Genomic DNA, 7059 nt, shown 5'->3' with positions numbered 1-7059 from the left:
TCTACTTAAGTATCTCTCAAATCCACTCCTCTTCAATCTTCACTCTCACTGTCTTAGTCCATCAAGTAATTAACACCTCTCCTGACTCATCTTCCTTGGACAATTGCAATCACTCATTATTTCCCACTCCAGTCCAACCTACATGCTATTAATAGTTTTTCTAACATGAAAATATGATCACAATATTCCTCTGCCAAGATTTTTTCAGGGACTTCCCATCACCATGGGGACCTTTCATGATCTGGCTCCAGACTGTTAACATCATCTGCCATTTTTGCCCATTTACTCCACACTAGCCACACTGAACTCCTTGCTTTTCTGTGATCCTACCAGGTTCTTTCAAGATCCTTCAGGTCTCATTTGAATTGAACACTTACCTCCTCCATTGAATTTTTCATAACTTTCTAAGACAGACTTGCCTTTCCTTCACCCGTTTTGGACTTACTTCTATGATAACAATTATATTGTACTATCATTATTTGCAAATGTAACTGACAGGGCAACCCCTATCTCCACTCTTAAAAAATAATTTGAACTGTGGATAATAAAGTCTCATACTATCTCCTTTCCTCACTTAGAGATTACAGAAGAATGCCCTTTAGTTCACCCTGCTTGAGAGTTTGACTAAATCCTGAATGAACACTTTTTTAATCCTGTAAGTTCAAACTTTCTACCAGTTCTTGGCATATCTAAGAACTGAGTTTTAAATTATAGGCTTGTAATAGGTCACAAGTTAAGCATCAAGAGAGCAGTCTGAAGCAAACAGATGAGAAAAAGGAAAACTGACATTGCACCACATATCGCACCCAGAAAACTTTGTAGCTAGGAATGTCTTCTCTTGTTTTTAATAATAACACACCCACAGGTTTTAATAATAACCACAGGGTGGGCATAGCTCCATGTCGGGCATTTTGCCTTTTCTAGCCCAGTGATTGGTGTATGGGTTGTTCAGGTTAATCAGCATCCTTTCCAGGAGTTTCAAACTGGATCTTTTCTCTGGTTGCAAAGCTGTAAAGATGGGAGCTGAGAGCTGCTTGTAACAATGTGTGTTGCCTTTTAGAGTCGCTGGTCTGAAAGAATAATGTAAATATGTAAATAATGTAATGTAAATATGGGAGAGAGAGAAGAGAGTCCCTGAAGGTCCTCTATCCTCTTCCAAAATAGGGAATTAAGGAGTTAAGTGTTCACTGGATTCCTCAAAGGTCTGCAGCATGACATTTTGTTAAACATCAGAAGATCAAATTCAATATCCTTAGTATCACAGCCAGCTCTTCCTTAGCCAAAACTTTACTAGCCCTACATCCCCATCCTTTTAGATCTCTGCTATACCAGAGTCAACATTTGCCTCCTTAATTTTTGCTGAGTTACTACCAGCTTAGGCAATTTCATTATCCTTGTATATTATTTCACCTTGAAACATTCTAATTTTCTTATCTGTAAAACTGTGATGAGAAATAATACTTATATACGATGTCTTTTGATACTGACACAGATAAAAGCAAGTAAAGTACTGTACTGTGTTATTATGGCCATTAGTGCTATTATTATGATTACCAATACTGTTATCATCAATGTAATGTGATGCTATAAGAACCTATATATTGTTTTTCTTGCTGCCTTATGTATTTCATTACAATCTCAAAGATGTGGGAGGCATTAGATTACATCTGGCCCAGCCTCCCACTCACTGAAGGATCATCCCCACCAGTGGTTGTCCAAGTTCTGTTCAAATATAGTAACATGATAAAAAATGTGATGCTTTGTGGGACAGCCTATTCCTTTTTAAGACTGTTAAGAACTTTTCATCACAGGGAATTGAAATCTAAATGTAATTGAAATCTACCTGTAATTTCCATACATCTGTCCTTTGTAGCAACAGAAATCTATATTATCTTTTCCATAAGACACTGTTTAACTTTGAAAACACTTGTTTTTTCAAGGTAAATATACTCAGTTCTCTCAATAATTTTTTGAGGGCCTAGTAAATATTAAGCTAATGAATTCATTCATTCACAATATTTGATATCATCCTACAAAGGATTTAAAATGAATTCTAAAAAATAATAATAATAAAATGAATTCAAACATATAACATAATGATCAAATATAAATAATAAGAATCAGAGCTATGAGATTGTAATACCAGTAGAACATAAAGAATGAGAGCAAAAGAACAAAAATATGCATGAGTCTGTACCTTAAACTTGTTTGGCTCCAATCTAAAAATCAAAAGTGGGTATGATATGGAAGTTATCAGTAACAGGAAAACATTTTTCTGTCATCATCTGCAATGTTTTTCCCCTCATGTGGGCCTTCATCTAAGGAGGCTCTTATCTATGTTCATGGGCAATGGACTCATCAACATGTCCCTGGAAAATGCAGTAACAGATTTCATATACCATCCATAAAACTGAATTCAGGATGCACTTTTGGTGTTAACTTCTGAAAAAAAAAAAAATGTGATGCCCAAAAATTAAAACAGATTTTTTCAATTAGCCCAATCATGGTTTGTGTGTAAATATAATTTTTAAAAATTTTTTATAAACAAGTTTTATAACATGTTTTACTTGTAAGTTTCTTTAGATGGAAAGAATAAGTCTCTTAGAAATGGAAAGGATCTGGAGCACTTGGGTGGCTCAGTCAGCTGAGCATCGGGCTTCAGCTCAGGTCATGATCTCATGGTCCTTGAGTTCGAGCTCCACTCCAGGCTCTGTGCTGACAGCTCAGAGCCTGGAGCCTGCTTTGGATTCTGTGTCTCCCTCTGTCTATGCCCCTCCCCCACTCCGCTCTGGCTCTCTCAAAAATAAAAAAAATAAAAAATAAAAAAAAAGGTCAGAGAGGGAGAGACCCAAAACATAAGAGACTCTTAAAAACTGAGAACAAATTGAGGGTTGATGGGGGTGGGAGGGAGAGGAGGATGGGTGATGGGTATTGAGGAGGGCACATTTTGGATGAGAACTGGGTGTTGTATGGAAACCAATTTGACAATATATTTCATATTTTAAAAAGCCAATAACCCAATAAATAAATAAATAAATAAATAAACATTAAAAAAAAAAAGAAATGGAAAGGATCTTAGAGATTACTTTGTTAAAGTCTCTCATTGTACAGATGAGAAAACTTAAGCTCAGGGAAGTAAAGTTACACAAGCTCACGCTAGATGCTGGTAGAACCAGGACCGAAACCCAATTCCTAAACACTTGGAATTGGTCTGGTGTGAAATATTTTCCCTGAAATATTCTGAGGTTTCATAAGAGATAGTACTCTTTTGTTTCTTAAAGTGCAATGAAATTTCTTCTAAATTCAAGTATGGTGATAAATATACTTGGCATCTTTGTACCCTTTTGAAAGACAAGGGAAGGGGCATATAAGAAGGAAGTCAAGAGCATTCCATAAGATTTTCCTTTTCTGAATTGTGGTATCTATGCTAGTACTCTGACTATGAAAAACACTAAGATGTTTGGAAATTTACCAAATTTATTTTCTCACCCCAGGGAGAAATCCAAGCCATGTATACACACACACACACACATACACACTCACACACACACACACACACACACATACACTTTATATCTTGGACTGACTGTGTTTAAAGTAGTTCTTAAAGAAATACAATAGTAGGATAACATTGTGTCTTTTGCTCATAGCATATTGGCTGAAGCACTGAACCCAAAGGAAGTTGCCCTGGAGAACACTTTTCTTTGTAAAGATGACAAAAATATTCAGGGCACCGGTGTTTTCAAGTTGAACTTCCTTATTGAAATTCACTTCACAGTCAAAAGAAAAAAGGAAATAAAACATTTTTTAATAGAGTAATAAAAATTGTTGGAAAATATTCAGTGATAGAAATACTTCAAAGAATTATAGGTATATCTAAAACAGAAAATCTAAAGTACTGAAATTATTTCTAATTCTCAACTATTATTGTTCTTGAGTCTTTCATTCTCTTATCTCTAAAACAAGCCCTAAAACTGAAAGTGTCCTGGGGAAAAACAAACAATCTAGCTCTTGGCAAATAATATCCCAGGAATGTATGTTAAAGACTTTGTACATTTTAAAATCAAAGTTTTCTGATTAAATTGTTTTCTACACGTTTGTTCTATTACTGTTTCAAATTCTTTTAATTCTGAATAACTCTCTTTATCTAATTAGAATACCTCTCTTTATCAAATTAGTATAATAGTTTTAATATGACAAAGAGAAGTCATTTCAGTTGTCAAAAACTGTGCTGACATTTCAGTTTCAAACGGCAGCTAGCAAGAAGTAGAACTGTAGGTCTCAAACACTGTGGACTGCAGCAGAGAGAAAGCAGTATATTTTACACTATGATTCAGTTCACATGGATATATAGAAAACAAAACCAGTAGGTTTTTTTTTAATATATTTTGATAATAAAAGTTTTTATTTTTTATTTTTTTTTTATTTTTTTTAATTTACATCCGAATTAGTTAGCATACAGTGCAACAATGATTTCAGGAGTAGATTCCTTAGTGCCCCTTACCCATTTAGCCCATCCCCCCTCCCACAACCCCTCCAGTAACCCTCAGTTTGTTCTCCATATTTAAGAGTCTCTTATGTTTTGTCCCCCTCCCTGTTTTTATATTCTTTTTGTTTCCCTTCCCTTATGTTCATCTGTTTTGTCTCTTAAAGTCCTCATATGAGTGAAGTCATATGATATTTGTCTTCCTCTGACTAATTTCACTTAACATAATACCCTCCAATTCCATCCACGTAGTTGCAAATGGCAAGATTTCATTCTTTTTGATTGCCAAGTAATACTCCATTATATATATATATACCACATCTTCTTTATCCATTCATCCATCAGTGGACATTTGGGCTCTTTCCATACTTTGGCTATTGTTGATAGTGCTGCTATAAACATGGGGGTGCATGTGTCCCTTCGAAACAGCACACCTGTATCCCTTGGATAAATGCCTAGTAGTGCAATTGTTGGGTCGTAGGGTAGTTCTATTTTTAGTTTTTTGAGGAACCTCCATACTGTTTTCCAGAGTAGTTGCACCAGCTTGCATTCCCACCAACAATGCAAAAGAGATCCTCTTTCTCTGCATCCTCGCCAATATCTGTTGTTGCCTAAAACCAGTAATCTTTTAAAACAAGATTATTACTATGAGTGACGCACTCTGATATTTTATTCTCTTCTATTTCATTTGAAAAGCTTCTGATCATAACCAACTAAATTGATTCCCAGACCGCCTAACAGACACAACTATAGTTTGAAAGCTGTAACCAAGAGGGCTTTAGTAGAAGGAACAGTTTATTCTTCAATATAGTGTGGAAATTTACTCCCATCTGGTTAGAACAAATATTCATTTTTGTTTGATATTACCACATCAACAATTTTTCACTGATTAAAAACTTCCTAACATTGTAAAAAGGCCGTTACTCTTTGGCTCCACATTTTACTAACATTACCCCTATTCACAGTTTTAATTCTCTGTGGTTAATAAATGAAATGTACAAATTATATAAGGCTGTATCTATATAGTTATAGATCAATATGAAATTATTTACAGTATGCTGCCAGAAGGTGTGTGGATGATGTCTATGGATTGTATTCTTAACTGAGATAGTAGAGAGAATATGATAGTGGAAGGAACGTGAGATCAGAAGCAGGATTCTTGGGTCCAAATTTTATTTATTTATTTATTTGTTTGTTTGTTTATTTTAAATAAATTCATTTTTTAATGTTTTTATTTATTTTTGAGAGAGAGATAGTGGGGGAGGGGAAGAGAGAGAGGGAGACAGAGGATCCGAAATGGGCCCTTCACTGACAGTAGAGAGCCCAATGCAGGGCTTGAACTCACAAACCATGAGATCGTGACCTGAGCCGAAACTGGACGCTTAACTGACTGAGCCACCCAGGTGCCACTTGGGTCCTAATTTTAGATGTGCAATGTGAGATTGGGCTAGTTTCTTAACTTCTCTGATCTAAGTTTCCATTCTGTAAATGAGGGAATTGATCTAGAATATTTTAAGACAGCGTCTAAAGTTCTTTGATGGTTGTTTATTAAAACCAAAGAGTGTTTTATTATGCTATTAACATAGAACTAGTGGATTAAATTTGGCAAAATAACAACTTGTTCATTGCTTATTCTTATTATTGTATCTAAAATATTAATATTCCTTTGCTATGCTAACAAGAGAACACAAGTAAATATCAAGATATGGAATTATACAAATGGCATAGTCTAATACATTCCAATAATTATGATCATTAATCATAATTGATACATTTATACATATATGCATCTGAAAATGTGATAATTTTTCTGTGTTGCTACACGTGTTAGTGTGTTTGGACTACTATAACAGAATATCACAGACTGGGTAGTTCATAAACAACAGAAATTTATCTTTCAAGTTCTGGAAAATGGGAAATCCAAGATCAAGATGCCAGTAGATTCAGTGTCTGGTAAGAACCCGCTACCTGATTCACAGATGGCTGTCTTCTCACTGTGTACTTACACAGGGGAAGAGGTGAGGGAGCTCTCTGGGGTCTCTTTTATAAGGGCACTAATCCCATTCATGAGAGCTCCACTCTTAAGATGATCCAATCACCTGCCAAAGACCCCACCTCCCAATACCATCACAATGAGGGTTAGGATATTAGCATATGAATTTTAAAGGAGACACTTACATTCAGTCTATACCTTAATAGGTTTGGTAAGTTTATGTTAAGTTTGGTGTGTTTTTATTATTTTGATCAGTTTGTAAGAAAACTGTAATCATATACTGTGTTCACATCTCTTTCTATATATCATAAGTAAAGAATATTTTTCTTAAATAAATGTGGCCCATGTTCACATTTGACTCTATGTTCCAAAGTAAGTGCTGAGCCTGGAGTGCTGTATGGCCCAGAACAGAGTCTTACTGAGGAGGCCTGGGACCTAAGGCAAATCAGCTATGTTGTAGAGTCTTCATTAGTCCCAATTTTTCACATAGGTGGAATTAAGGTAAAATAGATATTAAAAAGTGACTTTTAAAATTAAGCTTGACAGTGGAAATTGGAAAGTATTCCTGCTTGCTTTTTCA

This window comes from Panthera uncia, chromosome B1 (assembly GCF_023721935.1).
Source record: "Panthera uncia isolate 11264 chromosome B1, Puncia_PCG_1.0, whole genome shotgun sequence".
NCBI lineage: Eukaryota > Metazoa > Chordata > Mammalia > Carnivora > Felidae > Panthera > Panthera uncia.
Note: the sequence above shows the minus strand (reverse complement) of the source record.